This window comes from Nycticebus coucang, chromosome 9, assembly GCF_027406575.1.
Source record: "Nycticebus coucang isolate mNycCou1 chromosome 9, mNycCou1.pri, whole genome shotgun sequence".
In the NCBI taxonomy this organism is placed as follows: domain Eukaryota; kingdom Metazoa; phylum Chordata; class Mammalia; order Primates; family Lorisidae; genus Nycticebus; species Nycticebus coucang.
In genome coordinates, this window is record NC_069788.1 from 129,746,243 (window position 1) to 129,764,761 (window position 18,519).

Below are 18,519 nucleotides of genomic sequence, written 5' to 3' on the forward strand. Positions count from 1 at the left end.
AACCTTTTCATGCTTTTGTTGTGATTGACAACACAAAAGAGTTTTGTGTTTCTTGCCTGCTTGGACAAAGGTCAGTACTTCTACTGTCCTCCAAGAAATGTGCATACAGTTCATTAAAATTTCAGATGCAAGTATTTTATTAATGAGTATAGCATGAACAGCAAATTATTTCTAACAGTGATTTATAGTAGCACCAATATGATATATATACAAATGTGCACCACAGTAGTCCCCTCTTCTCTGCAGTTCTGGTTACCATAGTCAACTGCAGTCCAAACATCTTAGATGGAAAATTCCAGGCATCATTTGCTTCTGACATCCAATCATCGACATTGCCATGGCTCAGTTATCTAGGATCAATCAAAGTGGATGACTCTTCTTCTGACATACTGTCAGAAGGTCAATGGTGGCCTAACATGGCATCACAACACCTATGCTATTCCCTCACTTCATCTTAGCCCATAGGCATTTCATCATCTCCTGTCATCACATGAAGAACCACAGGATAATAAGATGTGAGGTGGGTGAAGAGAGACAGATCACATTCATATCACTTTTATAATTGTTATAATTGTTAGATTTCATCATTTAGTTAATTGTTCATCTCTTACTGTGCCTAATTTATAAATTAAACTTTCTCTATAGATAGGAGAAACATCGTGTGTGTTGGGTTCGGTACTATCTGAGGTTTCAGGCATCCACTGGGGGTCCTGGAATGTAGCCCCATGAGTAAAGGAAGGGGACTGCTGTATATTTTTTACCTTCCCCTCCATCTTTAATGGTGTTTGATGCATGCTAGGTTCTTAATCAATATTTGTTTTGATGAATTATTCTTCCAGGGTGAGTGCTTGTGATTCACACCATCTATAGGCTGAATTTGTCATTGTAGGTAGAAATTATTGGTTTGGCTCATCGGCATAGAGTTTACAGATCCTACAGTTGTAATATAATAGCCATAATATTTTTTTATTTCAGATTAATGTGAGGGTACAAACACATGAGGGAGATTGGTGTGCTCTCGCTGTGCCCATTAGGTGAGAGTACACCAATCTCCCTCTGTTCTCCCCCAACTCCCCACAGTCATAATTTTTTAATTAAATATTTATTGTGAGACTGTAATGTAGCAGTCATAAGACAAAATTCGCTGTAGTCCTTTTTCAAAGGACTATTCTCATTTGCTTGGAAGACTACCAATATAGACCATTAAATTAAATGAAGAAAATTCAGTAGCAATACCAAGACTGAACATGTGAAGTGTATGTATTTCTTTCATAGGTCTGTGGGCAAGAACAAACCTAAACACTGTCTGATAGAAGTAGAATCTATTTTGGTAAATGTTTTCTCAATTTCTTTTACCCCATCTCACAAATGCATGTCAAGTTAACTTTCCAAATTTTAAAGCTTTTGTTTGCATGGGGTCACAAGACTTATGTATCAAGATTTAAATGTCTGCCTTAGATAAGGACTACCATCCTCGCAGGATAGCACGTGGCAAAAATTACTTAGTAGAATATTAGTCTTCAGCCTCCCGATGTGCATTGAAAGAGTAGTGAATGAACAAGGAGAAACCAGTGAGGTTCTTGGAGCCTATTTCAGGGGGCAACAGTTATTCACCTGAAACTGAACCACTTATGCAAGCTTCTATTTTACCTATACTTAACCTGGCCTTTCCCACATGGTACCTCTTGCTACATTTTACTAAATTTACCAAGAAAGGTTGCTTGATGAGTCATTGGCAAAAGATATCCAACTATCGTTCCCAGAAAATGAAAACAGAAGCCTCAATAATAAGAGCTCTTTAAAAGGCCACATTCCTGCCACCAAAATGTAATCACTCTATGTCATTTAAAGCTGAAAGCTAATTTCACTTCCTCTTTAAGGATACATGAAACTGATGAGAAAGGATTTTTTTAATACTTGTGCTTTCCTAAAATCTCTTCTCTATTCCGCAGCAAGAGCAAAACATAAATCAGATCACATCTGTCCCCAGCATAAAAATCTCCAGCAGTTTTCCATCACACTTAGAATAAAATTCAAAAGAATTCTTACTGTGGCGTATAGGCAGCCTTGCCTACATCACACTCTCCCTCCATCAGCAGGTCCAGACATCCCAGGATTCTGTCTATTCCTGGACATGCCAAGCTCATTTCCATCCCAGGCACACGCTTGGGACGCAATTCCCCCAGATCTTCCAAAACTCTCCTGTTACTCAGAGCTACCCAGCTGCCCCTCACCTACAGCTTTCTCTGACCAATCCCTCTCAAACTCTCCTTTAGCCCCTCTCCCACCCTGGCTGCCCAGGTCATACTTGGGCCTTACATTTACAGAGTATATCCCTCTGCATTGACCCTGTTTGTTTTCCGTTGACCCCAGGTAAACTCCATGAAAATGACCTCTTTTCTTCAGCACAGACTCTCCAGCATCTACATCAGGTAAGACATATTTCAGGGGCTTGAAACCTATTGATTAAATAAAATGCTTGGTGAATCAAGTTCTGTAATGTAAAATTATAAATACTGTAGCATATGAAATATAGAAGTAGAGCTTGGGATCCTTCTTTTGATGGACTATAAGAAGAACAATCTGGAGTTTAGATTCAGAACCAAACAGTCCCCTTTGGTGAAGACGGTATACAGAAGAAAACACACAAGAAGGGTTGCCTGGTTGGGGAGGCAGAACTTTACAGCAGAGGATCCTCATCTCCCCTCAGCTCTTTCTAGATCATGTGTACATTCCCATAGACTCTCATGAAGCTGAAGGACTAGAAGTTAAAATAGATCTTGAAAAGAATGATTTTGCTCCTGTTAGCTGGCAGCTCTAGGGTGGACCTACACGATTGCATAGAGCATTGAGCAGATAGTGTCAAATCATTTACAGTACGTTCTTATTAAAAATACACTGCGTACTTAAAAGTAACAGTAGCATTTTCTTGTGCATCTACACACTGTAATATCAGGCAATACGGTACGTACCTCATGTGGAGGATTCAGGGATTTTTTGTTTGTGTAAGGCGGGTGATTATTCCCTGTTCCAGAGGAGAAAACCAAGTCTGAGAGAGGTTAAATAACTATTTCACAGCCTAGACAGGGCAGAGATGGCATTTGAACTTATTTGATCCATTGCAGTGGTCAAGGGGTATCCTCTTTGACTCCAGTATATTTAAAATGTTTAAAATTTATTATTGTTTTGGATGGCTTCAAATGAAACAAACATGCTCTTCCTCTCCATAGTTCCCACCGATCCCTGACGTGCTACACCCAGCCTGACCTAACATTTATACTAACATTACCAGCCTGGCAACTACGCAGGTGCTTAAGTTGTCGGTTTGTGTTGCTGACCTGAATCCTTTACACTCCCTGCTGCTCATTACAAAGAGGCCCCTGTCGTATTTGTACCTCTGGCAGGATGACATACGGACATTGGGTTGGGGTGTCGACAGATGTTGTGTTAGCTTTTGTCTCACATGGGATTTTTAAAGAGAAAAGAAAAAGAAAGGAGAGGATTGAGGGGAGGCAGGACGGAGTCTTCCTTACCAGAGGCAGAGAATGGGGAAGTGGCAGCTGGAAGCAGAACTCTAGGAAAAGAAACCACAAGTTTATAAGGAGCTTAGGAAAGATTTTGCTGTAATGTGTACTGTAACTCCTTCCTATCTCCCAAAGGTTTTGGGATTTTTGTTTTTTGATGGAACAAGACATTGAAAAAGGCCTCAAGGTGAAAGCAAGTCATCTCAAGAAACTTGTTGCATCTTCAGCAACAGAAACAGTAAGAATCTTGGAATCAGATGTCCTAGGTTTGCAAAAAGAGCTCTTTTTCACAGTCTTAGTCCCCACCCCCCTACACCCTTATATAATGGAGGGCAGGAGAATAAATAATATTTTATTTGCAAAGCTAGTGTGAGAATCAAGAGAACACTCACAAGGGGTCTTGTACGCAGCTTGGCTCATTCCCAGCAGAGTTCTTTTCCCCGTCTTTACAGTGAACTCAGTTATCTTCTCTGTAATTGCCATGAGTTGACTCCAGTTCTACTCTTCAGAACATTAAGTGATTCTGTAATCTTCCCTATGTGAAAGCACTCTAGTGTGTCTAGATCCTTCAAAAGAGAAAATGCATATTTACCATTTCCACATCTAACTGCTTTTGAGCTTAAAATGATTGTGTCAATTATTGCTTTTTCCAGCCATTAGAAAACACTTTTAGGGGAAAAAAAAAAAAAAAGATAAAGATTAGAAAGTTAAGCTAATTACTAAAAACATCCCTTAAGTATTCAAGAATAATACCAGTACACATCTGACCATGACAGCTTTTTTAAAGACAAAAGGTCTGATTTGGTGATTAACTTACCACGCTGAGTACTCTCTAGTGTCAAGGACTGACATAGTTCTACTGTATTTGGATGGTTTTAGCTACAAATAACCAAATACAAAAGTAAAAGTGGATTTGACAATGAGGAACATTTATTATCTCTCCTAAAAATAAGTTTCCAAGACAGGGATGGTCCAATGGTTCCATAATGTGAAAGGTCCAGCTTCTTTCTCACTTTCCGCCTTCCCCCATCACCTTAGTTCTTTGCAAGGTGGCCTGAAATTCCAGGCTCCCATTCAGACATGACAACATGTGGCTGAAAGGGACATTTTCTCTCCTGTGATTCTTTTCATTAGGAAGAAAATCTCTCCCAGACAAAAACCCTCAAGATATCTTCCAAGTCTCATTGTCTAGAATTAGGTCACATGTCCATTCCCTATGTCACTGCTTCCCAATTGTCTCACATCATGACACAGATAGAAAGATAATGTTTTTAGGACAGGAAAGAGTAAGGACCCAGGTCAGTTTACCAGAGGGCACCCTCCCAGGATTTCAGCAGCTCAGCATCACTTGAATGTCCCAAGGGCTTAAGGGATCAATCAACACCTTGTCACATCTATGACCCCCTTGAGACATACCAGTGCGTGCTGGTGTGTAGATTGTATACTCTGCTCTAAGCTGTAAGGGAGTGAGAAAGCCTGGATCCAGGTACCAGCTCCAGGGAGAGGAGGGTCTGCCAATGAGGAGGAAGCAGCGCGGTGGGGGGTGGGGGCAGCCAGCAATGTCAGTCATATTTTCAAGGGGGCCTTATCTATGCTAATTCTCATGATACATTCCAGGAGAAAGTATTTTGTGGAGGATAAAACTGAGGCTAATATTTTTCCTTTTTTTGAGACAAGATCTCATTGTCACTCAGGTTAGAGTCACAGAACCAGTAAGTGGCTCAGTTGGCTCAGCAGATAGAGTAGTGACCCAAACGTAGCTCACTGCAACCTCAAACTCCTGGGCTCAGGTGACCCTCCCATATCAGCCTCCCAAGTAGTTAGGACTCCAGGCACACATCATCGGGCCTGGCTAATTTTTTACAGAGAAGGGGTTTGCCATGTTGCCCAGGTTGGTCTCATACTACTAGCCTTAAGCAGTCTTCCTCTCTCAGTGTCCCAAAGTGCTGGGACTACAGGCATAAGCCACCACACTTGGCCTGAGGCTAATGATTTAGGTGACTTGCTTGAGGTCATGGAACCAGTAAGTGCCTCAGTTAGCACTTCAGTTGCAGATCCAGTGTTGTGCTGATGAATGCTTAGCAGCCACCTCTCCAAATGTAATTCTGACACAGCTGTTGGTTAACATTTTAAGATAAAAATAAACAATAGATACGTATCTTAAAACTTATTTGTCAATGATGTGACTTTGTTGCTGAATTGGATGTTTTTGTGCCATTCAACATGTAATAGACACAACATGCTTTTTAAGCTTAATCTGCGTTTATTTTCTCTGTCACTTAAATTTAGACCATCAACAATGTGGGATGGTCAGTCCTATTTTGTGGAGTTTGCTGATCAAGCTATCAAAATCGATGTGGCATTAGGAAGATGTTTAATAATACATTGAAGAGAATTTCCACCACATAGATGTGATATTTGCAAATTACCTAAAGATCATAGATAATAATAAAATGGATTAAAATAATTTGGAAGTAATATGTTTTTATCAAAGATTACCTTTAAAATTTATTTAATTAGAAATTTATGTAGTCTAATTTTTAATGACAGTTGTATTTAACAAACAGCTGAAAAAATTCCTGAAAATTTAACAATCTGTTCTGAGAAATCAGTACAAATCAACTCTGACTGCACATGACTGTCTGAAGCTAAGTCCAGCTCTCTTTCCACTCTCTGCTCCCTTTATTACTGCATGTAAAAGCTCGTGGTGCTCAGTATTATACAGGGGAAACGTGGGCACCTGCCATCACTTTCTGTGACCCTGGGTAGGTACCACCTCTCTGACACTCAGTTTTCTCTTCCCTAAAGGATGAGAATAATGGTCCTTGCCCCATCTACTCAAAAGGATTAAGACTAACCATTGAGACTATTAGCCTATGTGGCAATGCTTTGTAAACTGCAGAGACAGCGTAGATAAAAGGCTTTATTGTGATGACCATTTCATCATTGGTCTTCAACCTGGCCACCATTGTTAAGGATGCAAAGTGTGTTGCTGCTTTCAAAGGTATGGTTTAGTTTGAGAACTATTTTTTCAAAGCTTATAGTTTACTCTTTTCTTTTTTCTTTTCTTATTTTTGAGACCCTGGGTAGAGTGCCATGGTGTTATCATTGCTCACAGGCACCTCAAACTCCTCGGCTCAAACAATCCTCTTGCCTCAGAGTTTCTATTTTTAGTAGAGACAAGGTCTGGCACTTGCTCAGGCTGGTCTTCGAACTCCTGAGCTCAGGCAATCCACCCGCCTTGGCCTCCCAGAGTGCTGGGATTACAGATGTGAGCCACTGCACCTGGCCTGGTTTGCTCTTTTCTAGCTGTTGGATTGATCTGATGGGGCCTCTCTCTGGGGTTGCAGAATGCTTCTCAATTTCAATAGTTGAATAAAGGTACTTTTATTTTTAATTTTGATTTTTTTTTTTTCTTTTGGCCTGGGCCGGGTTTGAACCCGCCACCTCCGGCATATGGGACCGGCGCCCTACTCCTTGAGCCACAGGCGCTGCCCTAATTTTGATTTTTTAAAGTTACTTTGCTATTTGGGCCAGATCAACTCACTCAGTTATTTTCCATGGATTTTATATTATACCTCTACTAAGGCAGTTTTCTAAATATAGAGTAAATATCCCAAATATCCAAGTTGAAACACTATTTAAACTTGAACGACTTGAGTTTGCTGAACTTCTCTTTGCGCTGTACACAACTCTTCTCTGCCAAGCTGTTTTCCACGTTGAGCCCTTTGGCCATGCTGCTCCCTCTGTCTGGAGAGCTCCTGACTCCTTGCAAAGCTGGCTCCTCTCATCCACTAGCTTGTATGCTACCTTGTTAGAGAGGCCTTTCCTGAGCACCTGTTTGAGGTCATCACCCCAATCTATTTCCTTTTTTATTTCCTTCACAGCACTGATCACCAGCAGCAATTCCCTTTTGGTTTGCTTACTTCTTTGTCTATGTCCCTTATTATAATGTCAGCTCCTGTGGACAGGGGACCGTCATCTAGCCCACAGCATCCAGTACAGTGCCTGGCACACAATAGCTACCTGTTGACTTATCTGACAAGATCCATCGGAGTGTCGTAGGGCTGTGGCCATATCCTCTTGAAGTGAGAACCTGCCCTAAAGACTATCCAGGACTTGGCCTGTGGTGCTCATGGTTGCACATACGAAACCTGACAATTAAGTTTGTGACAACCCTAGAAAAAGTGCCACATACTTCCTTGCCGAATATCACTATGGTCACCTTTGAAGTACTCCCCTTGGGAAGCTGTGCACTGATGCCAACCTAGTCCACCTTTCAAAGAAATTCTGGAACTCTTTTTTCTGGAATGGCCATCAAAACTGTTTCCATACAAAGATATGACAATTAAGTTTGCAAACTCATCCTCGAAAAAGTGCTTTCAAGGGTGGAGTAGGCACTGGTGTTGGTGCTTAGCTTCCCAAGAGAAGTGAGTGCTTCTAAAGAAAGTGATATTTAGTAGTGGGGCATGTGGCACTTTTTCTATGATGTGTTCACAAAAGTAATTGTCTACCTCATATTTTTCTCAGACCCTTGGAAGAGCCATAGCCATGGCATAAGACTGTCGCCCCTCCCACACCCTCCAATGGGACTGTCCCAGTGATGTCACACAGGACAGGATTCTCTGATCCTTTGCATTCTGTAACTGTGCTCCGCACAGCTTGGTTTTTCATAAGATGATATGGTAATGGGGAGGGAGGAAGGAGGACCTGGGTAAGGGGGTATTGCCCCCTCCCCTGAATAAGATTAGTTTAGGGGCACTATCTGCTCACATGTTGTACTTCAGGAGAAAATGGGTAGCAGAATTTTCAATTTGGACTAAGCTAATGAAATCAGTAAAGAAAAAAATGGGCAAAAGGAAGGCAAAGAAGGTAAAACGAGAACAGAAGAAAGGCAAAAGAGAGATAAGAAGGAGAAAAACAAGAAGAGAAAGCCAAAGGAAGAGGATGTGTGTGAGGAAAAAACATCAAACAGGTAGTGAAGAGGAGGAAGGAAGAGTTGAACCCGCGTTCTGCTTGGTTTTGTAACTCTTGGGTAGTGACCGGCTTCAGTGTAAAGGGATGCATGGCTCAGGTGTTCTGTGTGTGTGGTGGGGGTTTCTCAAGTATTATCCTCCTGAAAAGTCACTTAATTTGTTGAGATAGATTTCGAGAGGCCCAGGTGAGGCCTCTCTTGGTGACTCTCCTGGATACATTCACAGCAGTAATTTAGGAATAAGAAACGTAAACTTTTTAAGTCTTGATTTGTGTAGAAAGTGGGAAAGATACTAAGCTTCAGATTCCCCACTCCAGCCCCTATCTCACCCCAAGCCTCGCAATTACTGGGCTATTTGCACACAGGATGTTCAGAACACTAAAGCCAATCTTTCAAATAAATTTCTCTTTGTTAACTTAAATATAAATATTTTTTCAAAGCAGAGTAGGATGGCTGTATATTAGACCTATAGAAATTAATAAAATACGGTCATGGCAATATATTCTTCCATTTCACAGAGACGTACCATGGACACCCCAAATACATGTAAGAGACCAAGCAAAGTCTTGCAGTTCAAAAGAAAATTTTCAATTCTCTTTTTAATGTTCTTTCTCCCTTTATAAATATTTAGTCCCCCCATAAAGGATTTAATAAGACAGAAGGGGATAAAATATCAAGTATATTTAATCAGAAAATATTAAGATATCCTTGCTGTAGATCAGGGGTGTCCAATCTATAGGGCCACATGCTGATTTTGTGAGGACTTTTTTTGCTTATTTGTGGTGTGAGATATCCCAAAATGTACAGACCTTGTGTGTGTGTGTGTATTTGATGTGTCCAAGACAACTCTTATTCTTCCATTGTGCAGCAGAGAAAAAAAGTATGACATCCCTGTTTCTAAATTTTTAAATGTTAATCTTATAACCTATGAGTTCCTACGTCATACCCAATTGTCCCTGAAAGCCATATCCAGAAATAACAAACAGTAGAAAGGTGCAGCTTTATTGGTAGTGTGTGGTACATGGTGCAGACTCCATAAAAATCTCTGTGGGTTCATATTTTCAATTTGATTATCTCTTCTGCAACAGTTGACCCAGATTCTCCTACAAGTGTAGGATACAGAGAAGGAAGGTGTGAACACCTAAAGGACAAAAGCAGAAAGATAGAAAAGACCTTTAAGTTTTCTATGGTCCTCTATGCCATCTGTGACCCAGCTTCTTCTGCCTTATGAATAAGAAAATTTGTGTTTTAAGAGCCCTCCTTATGGTGATTGCTACGCGTTTTTCTACTACACAATGTTAGTGGAGTCCACTGGCCTGCTAATCATGCTGTTGCTTGTCTGAAGTATTAAGGATTCCAATAAGGCAGAGTTTCAAAGATCTTTGATCTAATTTCCCTTTTTTGGCAGTTGTGTGGAGAATTAGGAAATGTATCTTCAGATGATACCGGGACCAAACGCATAGAGAATTTTATCTTTATTTTGTATATCTGGAAACTATCCATCTTCATCTTATTCTAACCCCAAAGATATTGAGTAGAGGGATTGGGGAGCTCCTTGAAGATTTGATCTGCCAGTGACTGGTGAATGTTTGATCCTGTTGTTAGGTTCCAAGACTAACTGTGAGGAAACCAAAGAAGTCAGGTTGAAAAAATAAGAGATGGCTTTTACAATTTTTAAAAGCAGCTAAAAAACGTATGCTGAACGGCAGAAAGAGGGAATAGGGTGCTTTTGGTCTAAGAGTTGGGGCAACAAAATGGTTTAGGAGATACAGAGTAGCAGAGTGCAAAGTGCTACAGTATGCTCTTGAGATAAAATGGAGAGGCCTTGTCAAAATTTACCGTTTTTCTGGTCAGAACTTAATTTGGCCAGTAGAACTTGCCTTCTACAATTAGGTATTTGGTTTTTCTTGTATCTACCAGAACATCATTTGAAAATACGGATTTTTCATTTAACTTCTGTTCCTGAGAATGAGGTGTAGGTCAGATCTGTGAACAGGAGGGAAAGACACCTCAGCCAATGGGAACCCGTGCTGGTGATGCACTGCTCCCCAATTCTGATTCATTGGCTGCCTGGAGTCTGTCATTCTATCCCTGGCGTCTGCAAGCAGCGTGGGTCGGGTTTTCGGTCGTCTAGCTAGCTAAACTCGATTTTGGCCGCCTGCACGTGGTTTCCATTAACTTTAGCTCATCTCCAGCTCTTAGAAGTAGCTGTTGTGTTTCTCTTTATCCTCCAGTTTGAAAAATCCTCTATTCCTTTAACTTCAATGGAGGTCGTTCGAGGTTCCCTATGACAGAATCACGTGACTGTCTAGTGCAAATAAATACAAAGTGGAATCCCCTGAGCTACCTAGGGAAAACCTGCCAGACACTGAGCACGTGTCCCGGTTGTGACTCAGTTGCCCTCGCGTGCAGGTGGGTGGCGAGCAGGGCGCGTGTGCTTCGGACTAGCGTGCGCCCCCTGGAGTGACGGGGCAGGGAGGCTGGAGCCTGCCCGGGCTGTGGCCAGACGGTGGCTGGCCACAGCAGAGGTTGAAAGCTCTGGGACACCATCTTCGCCGGGAGTGGGGTGTGCATTTGCAGGCAGGCCAGCAGGCGCGGACGCCCCAGGGCGAAGCTTTCCAAACCCAGACTAACCGAGAGCCCGGAGTAGAGAGGCTCTCGATCCACTGTGCTCCGAACACTCCCACACTCTGTCCAGGCCCCAGCCTGCGGGGCGTGAAAGCCCAGGTCCCGGCTCCGATCCGCGACCCGGACGCTCCCTTAGCCCTTCGGCCTCGGCCTGGGGCCCAGGTAGCCGGGCGGCGGCGGTTGGAGGCGCTGGGTAGGGCAGTGACGTCATATGCGGCCGCCCCTCCCCCGCCCTCCGGCCCTCGCCGCAGTTCCTGCCCAACGACATCCGGGTCTCTCCAGCTGCTCCGCCGCGCCGCAGCTGTAGCTGCGGAGCAGCCGGGGCAGCGGGGCGGGGCCAGCGGAGGAGTGGGGGAGGGGCGGCGCGGCGCCTTCGTGAGCGCGCCTGCGCGGGGCCGCGCTAAAGGCGGCGGTGGCGGTGGTGGTGGCGGCGGCGGCGCTGGGACGGGAACGCGCGCAGGAGCTAGAGAGCCTCGGTCTCCGCATTAGCCCGGCCCGCAGCTTCGGGTTCTCAGGCGGCTGCAGCTCGGGAACGGGTGTTTGGGGAGGGGGGTGGGGGGACGCCAGGCAGGCGGGACCCGAAAGCGATGAATCCTCGGCTCTTCCTCCTCCTCCTCCGGGACCCGCTCTCTGCCTGCCGCTCCAACGCCCGGATGATCTGAGCCGCGAGGGCGCCGAGAGCCGGCGGCCCGGACGCAGCCCGGCTCCTCCCCTCCTCCGCCCCCTCCCCGGCCTGACCCGGCCCGCCGCCACCGCCGCGGTGACCCCCTCTTCGCCCCCTCCCCGGCCGCCGCCGCCGCCTCGGCCGACCAGGGACCTGTCCGCCCGCGGCTGCTCCGGGTAAGCGCGGTGCTCGGGCCGAGGGCGGGAGGGCTGGTGGCGCGGGCCTGCGTGGGGGCGGCGGCGGGCAGGCCTGGGGCCTGTAAACAAGCCGGGCGTCTGCCCGGGCGCTCCCGGGAGGAGACGCGACAACTCCACCCCCTGGCCTGCCTCCTCCCCGGAGCCGGGCGGCGAAGGGTTAAGGCTCCGCGAGGGCGGGGGCGGGGTGTTTGTGGCGGCCGCGCGGGGAAGGGGCGCGACCCTCGGGCCGTCGGCAGTTCGCGGCCCGGCTGGGCGCTGTGGTGGCGCTGTGGTGGCGATGCGGGCGAGGGCCGCGGGCTGGCCCGGCCGGGCCCTAGACCGGCAGGCGGAACTTTTCCCGGGCGGGGAGGGGGCGTTGCGGCGCCCAGCGTCCCCCCCGCCCGGCCCCGGCTGTCCCGGGCTCTTACCCCGGGGCGGGGGGCGGCAGAAAGAAGGGGGGAGGGGGCTTCCTTGGAACCCGACTTCGCCTCGGAGAACCAAATTCTAGAGAATTTGCTTCAGGTTTTCTGGGGGCAGGGCAGAGAGGCTCCTCCGGAACTCAAGCCGGGGAGCGATGCCTCCGATTCATTCATTATTAAAGCGTGGAGCAAATCCATTGAAATAAACTCTACTGATTTCTCATCCTTTGGACCCTGTAAATTGGGTGAAAGTTCCTGCTGTTGGAGTTTGGTGGAGGTCTGGTTCTGTTCTACTTGTAGATTTTAAATAAACTTGTAGCCTTTTCTTGAAAGCTGGCTGTGGAGGGCCTTCTACCGACTGCAGTTTTAGATACGTTTTGAAAATCTCATCACCTGAGCTATTTTTCTTCTCTCTTCTAAGCACCAGGCGGTACTGACAAGTCCACAGAGGTCGGGCTTGGGGTGTCCAAGCTGAGGAGTCCCTGTGCCACCCCCACCTCCCCCCGGGTTTCCTGCGGATGGGAATAGCGAGCCGAATGAGGTTGAGAAAGTAGGAAGAGGATGGGAGATGAGTGTTACTTTCACAGAGTTAATTTATGTTGGCATATATTGAAAAAAAAGCATAATCTTTTCAAACATGTTGGGATTTTAAACGCAACCACCTTTTTAGATGCAGAGCACTCTGAAGTGTCAAAGGATTTATTTAAACAGTAGTCTGTGAGATTTAGGGGTTCCACCTGAGCAGGGCTTAGTCTGCAATTCCCTTTAACGGAAGCACTTCACTTTTACACTTTTTTGTTTTTACGTATCGGGCCTCTTTTTTTTGTTTTGTTTTGTTTTTTTTTTGAGACAGAGTCTCACTGTGTCACCCTGGGTAGAGTGCCATGGCATCACAGCAACCTCCCAGCTCCTGGGCTCAAGCGATTCTCCTGCCTCCACCTCCCAAGCAGCTGGGACTACAGGCGCACGCCACGACGCCCGGCTATTTTTTGTTGTTGTTGCAGTTGTCGTTGTTTAGCAGGCCCGGGCCGGGTTCGAACCCGCCACTCTGGGTGTTTGTGGCTGGTGCCATAACCCGAGCCTATCGGGCCTTTTCAAAGATTGCTTTTCTGTAACTGCTTATTTTACGGTAAAGAAAAACTGAGACTAGAGAAATGGTGACCCCCTCCCATCTTCTAATCTTAGATGTTACCTTTATTGTCAATAATGTGAAGCACAAAGTAACGTGTCTTGCCTATGTTATCGGTCTGTGTAAGGATGATTGTTTTTAACCCATAGGTATATAACAGTATTACATTATTGAAACTGTATCTCGAACTGCACGTGGAAGTTGCTTAAGACTTTTTATTTGATGTTAAACATTTTTATATCAGTGAAGTAATTATGTGAAAGGTGTGTTAAGGCTGATAACATTTGAAGTTAAGTACCTCAATAGATATTTGAGAAATGGGTCATTAAATTGCTTTTCTACATGACATGTATCTCTTTATATGTATTTATGTAGATTGTATCTTTTTATATTTTAACATAAAGGGCTGGAGTATAACCTGTTGAAGGAGCACAGCAGTAGGAGACAAGAATTGTTTAGTCATGGCTGCGCTCCAAAATATCTGTGTTCTGGGATAAGTCCTTTAATCTTTTGAGTCTCAGGTTCCAAATCAGTAAAGCTAAACAGATCATATTATGTACTGTATATATTAAACTTTATTATCAATATTGTGTGTCTGTTCAACATACATAAATATCTGTTATGTGCTAGGCACTTGTGTTTCAGCATTCTCAAGATGACTTTTTTTTCTGGGTTCTGTTTATTGAAAAGAAATTTAAGTTGTTGATTCTTCTTTAAGACAATCTATTCTTGGAGGTGACTTTTATTGATTTTTCTGTTGAAATTGGGAAGTCTGTAGAGAAACTCCTGGAAGGGAGGAGGATGGAGGTTTCTTGGGAGACAGAGTGGTTGAGATTTTAGGTTTGAACAAGCACAGGATCTTGGTGCTCCATAGTTTGTTGTGAAGGGCGTTATAAGAAGACATTATGAAGGTTATTCTGTCAGTGCTAGCTGGGTCTTAATTATTGTGTTGAACCTTTGGTTGAAAGTTTGTTCCTTAATACCTCATTTGTTTTTGAAAGAAATCTCTAGCAACATTATTTGTCATATGGTAAATATTTCTGAGCAGCTATTAAATGCCTGTAGTCTTTGAATTTGTTTACATTACACCTAAGCTGTTCATTATAATGGCTGAACGTATGTACAGCTGATTCTAGTTTAACTGTGTATGCTTATTTATAATTTTAAACCAAACACTGATGTGTCTGCAAGGAGCTGGTTATCTCTGAAGTGCTCACCTATAAGCCTAAGTCTGTGTAGAAATAATTAATTATAAGGTAATACTTTGATGATCACCTCAAATGATTTTGAATACTTTCCATCCTTGATCAAATCAAAAGGAGGAGACAGCCCTGTAATAAAATTGGCAGAGTTGTAAGAATTGAGCAAGAAGATAAAACAGGCATGGCTCTGTGAAATATATTGATGTTGGGGGAGAGGAAAAGGTGTGAGGCAACTAGGTAAAAGTTGTGTCTTATTCCTTGGCTAATAATTTTATGTCACAATATGTCCTGTCTTATATTTTAAATAACAAAAAAGTATTTTAATTCCATTGCTTCATTTATTACTTCTTTTACTAGCCAGGATATATAAATTCTTTGACCTGGGATTATTAGCCATTCTTATGTGAAAGAAGCTTAGGTTAACCTATATCAAAATCAAAAGGTTGCTTTTCTGTATTCTTTATTCCTTCGCTGTCTCACTCTTTTAAATGGCTGATGTGTATGGATACAATGCGAGTAACAATTTTATATTTCATTGTGGCTCTACAGAAATGTATTCCTTAATGATTCTGACCTCCGCATGTCCTTGCTGTGTGCCACCTTCCTGGATAATCTCTTCACCCAGCTTTCCTGTTGAGGTTGGTAGGAGGAGGTAGAGGAAGAGACAATGTTCTGTACACCTTTATCTAAAGTGTGATACGTTTAGTAAGAAAGTGGATATTATCTATCAAGAAATTAAACTGTTGATACTTTGTTAATAATATACTAAAGGTGTTTTAAGTGTTCCTTGAGTAGAATGTGTGATAAAGAAAAGGGCTTGCATTTTTATAATTTTTAACATGTTTATTTGAAATCCATTGACCAATTTTATTTATTTATTCATATTTAAGATCTGGATTGAAAGTCATTAGTTTTTGTGGCTGATATGACATGAATTGAGGCAACTACTTTGAGATACAGAAGAAAGTAAATAATGAAAACCATACTTTATTGGACATTTTTGTGTGTCAGCCTTTAATTTTTGGCCACAACCTTCTCAAATATACAGTGTTCTCCATTTTACAATTAAAGAACCGTAGCCTTACAGAAGCTAACTGACATGCCAGGATCAGACCTATGTAGATATAAAAGTATTTTCAAAATATTCCTTAGTGGATTTTCCCCAATTAGGTGAACCTTCTTGTCCTAGGAACCAGAATTTTAAAATTTCTGAATTTTAACACTTCTGATTGTTAGATTCCTGAAGTTAAGAGTCCTTGTAAATTTGTGTGGTTAAGTCTTCCTGTGCAAGAATACCTTCTAAAATATTCAAAAATTTAAGAAATTAGATTTTCTCATTTCCAAAGTTTTAGAAGTTAACACAGCTAAACATTTTATGTCTTCCATTACCATTATTTAGATTGAGGAATGGAATTAATGTTTAATTCTTTTTTTTTGGCCAGGGCTGGGTTTGAACCCACCCCCTCTGGCATATGGGGCCGGCACCCTACTCCTTTGAGCCACAGGCACCTCCCGGAATTAATGTTTAATTCTTAAATGGTTGATATACTTCATGAAGGACCTAAGAACATGTTTCTTGGTAGATATAATCAATAGAGTCACATTGAAGGCCCTAGAGGAGAGAAGGTGGTATAAATAGTCCTTGAAATTCAGAAGGGTCTGTTCTCCTACTTCCTAGTGGGGTGTTACTGAGTAAATTACTTGATTTCTCTAAACCTCAGTTTTCTGTATCTGTCAAATGGGAATACTTTTCTCATAGGGTTATTGTGAAGCCTCTAGTAATGGTGTGAAGTACTTGACATACTTTCTACTGTGAAGAAAGCGCCAAATAAATAATAGTTGCTATTACTGAGTATGTGAAATCTTGAGATACTTAAAGGAATATTGACTTGCTGTGTTCTAAAGAGCTGTCTTTTGAGTATAGCTTTTGCAATGAGCCTGGGAGCCAAACTGCAGATTGAGTAAAGCATTTATAAGAGGTTATAAAGACTGTGAGTTATATAGAACTTGCATATGGATAGACTAAGGGTTACAAGGTAATAGAAGAAAGAGAAAGTTGAATATGAGTAGATTTATTTGGCTGTATGAAGCTTGAAAGAAGTCACGGTTTGGAGTTAATGATTAGGTGAGAGTAGATGGTTAAATTGCAGATAAAGAGTAACAGTAAGAAAGCAAAGGTGAATGTTCAGACTAGAGTGATCAGTAGGTAAGGAGGGACAAGGGTTGGAATTTTGAAGAGGAGTTCTAGTTGGTGCTGAGACATCACCAACAAGATAGCATTCCTACAGGAAAAGATGTGAGCGAGAGTAAGGGAACTAAATCATTCTGATTGACTCGGTTCTTCCAGTTTGTTTTTGTTTTTTTTAATGGAGTCTTTATGATATAGGTGCTAAGGTTTATATGTGGGTTCTGGGTTATTTAAGGTTAAAAACCGTCTTGGAACAGTTGAGTTCTAGCTGCTCCTACTCCAGCTGGTGTCCCCCGCTCCAGTCTATAAACCATCCTAAAATTCTTCCTAAAATGCTGTTTTACCTCATATTTCTTTTTGTAATACTTAAATGACATCCTTTTACCTCTAGGAGATGGTTCAGAATTCTTGGTTTGGCTTTTGACACTTGCCATGAGCAGACCTCAGGACTTGATCTATTTCACCCACACCAGCACTTTTGCCATCTCTGGAAAGCACCCTTTACTTCATGGAGCTGTACAGCCTGGAATTTTTAACTTCTCTAGCTTTTGTTTTCTCTTTTATTGAAGCTCATTTCTGATATTTCTTTCTCCATAAAGTCTTCTCTGACTACCATACTGTTTGATCTCTCCTTTATCTGTACCTGTGTAGTGGTGTCTGGTGTATCATTCGTAGGCTTTAATCATACGTTTTACTTCTCGCTATTTGTGTCTTAATTATAATTGTGTTCAGTTCTGAAGGGAAAAATACGGTATTTTACCCAAAGGCTAGTGAGTACTTTGTGGATATTGGGACATTCAGATATTTGGAGAGTATTAAGGAAACTATCTGGGAATGCGAGTGATTGGTATAGGAGGAGGTAGTACAGGTAGTTATGAACTTTCTGGGGGCAGACATATTTAACTCAATTCCTGTATGTTATCTGAACATGGATATTAAGTGCGAAGATTATACAAATCTCAAGTTTGGCAGAAATATTGATATAGAAGATTAGGTTGACTTATTCTGGACCTGTAGGTTTCATTTTAATTTCCTACATTTTGGCTTTTATGATTAAAAGGTCATCCATAATCATGTATCTCTTGCCAGAGTACTTTTGATTTACAGATATTATCGTGAACTTAGTATCCTTCTAACTGGAGAGGAATTGTGGGATCACAGGAGTTAGGCAGTGTTTTAGAGAAAGAAGGTAGTATCAACTGATTTAATTTGAATCTAGCATAGGTTTAATATGTAACTAGTCTGTGGGCTTACAGACCTCTAAGCTAAACTTTGAACATTTTGATAAATGTTAAATTATTACTGTTTCTGTTTAGAAAATACACAGTAAAATTTCCTTTATTGGATTTTTAAATGGATAATTTCATGTAGTCGGTGGCTGCTTAGATCCTTTTATTGGATCGTGATGCTAATGAGACGAGAATTAAGAACTGATTCTCTGTGTGCCTCTTAATGTTTTTCTAGCCTTAACATTAGCTACTAACAGTGATAGCTAACATTGAGCACTTATGTGTCAGGAGCTATTATAAGAAATTTTTAATTGTTTCATTAAATCTTCACAACACCCCTATGAGATAGAATTATTACCTATCTCTTAACAGATGAGGAAATTGA

The 18,519-nt window shown here is 42.5% G+C and overlaps 1 protein-coding gene across 1 annotated transcript in view; it reads left to right on the forward strand.

The window, feature by feature from the left end:
* Positions 1-11,536: 11,536 nt before the first annotated feature.
* The window catches only part of PPM1A (protein phosphatase, Mg2+/Mn2+ dependent 1A), a 48,468-nt gene continuing 41,485 nt past the window's right edge, over positions 11,537-18,519 (forward strand). The window contains exon 1 of the mRNA XM_053602145.1: positions 11,537-11,967. The gene's annotated coding sequence lies outside the window, so the exon portion shown is untranslated. The remainder of the gene's footprint in view (positions 11,968-18,519) is intronic.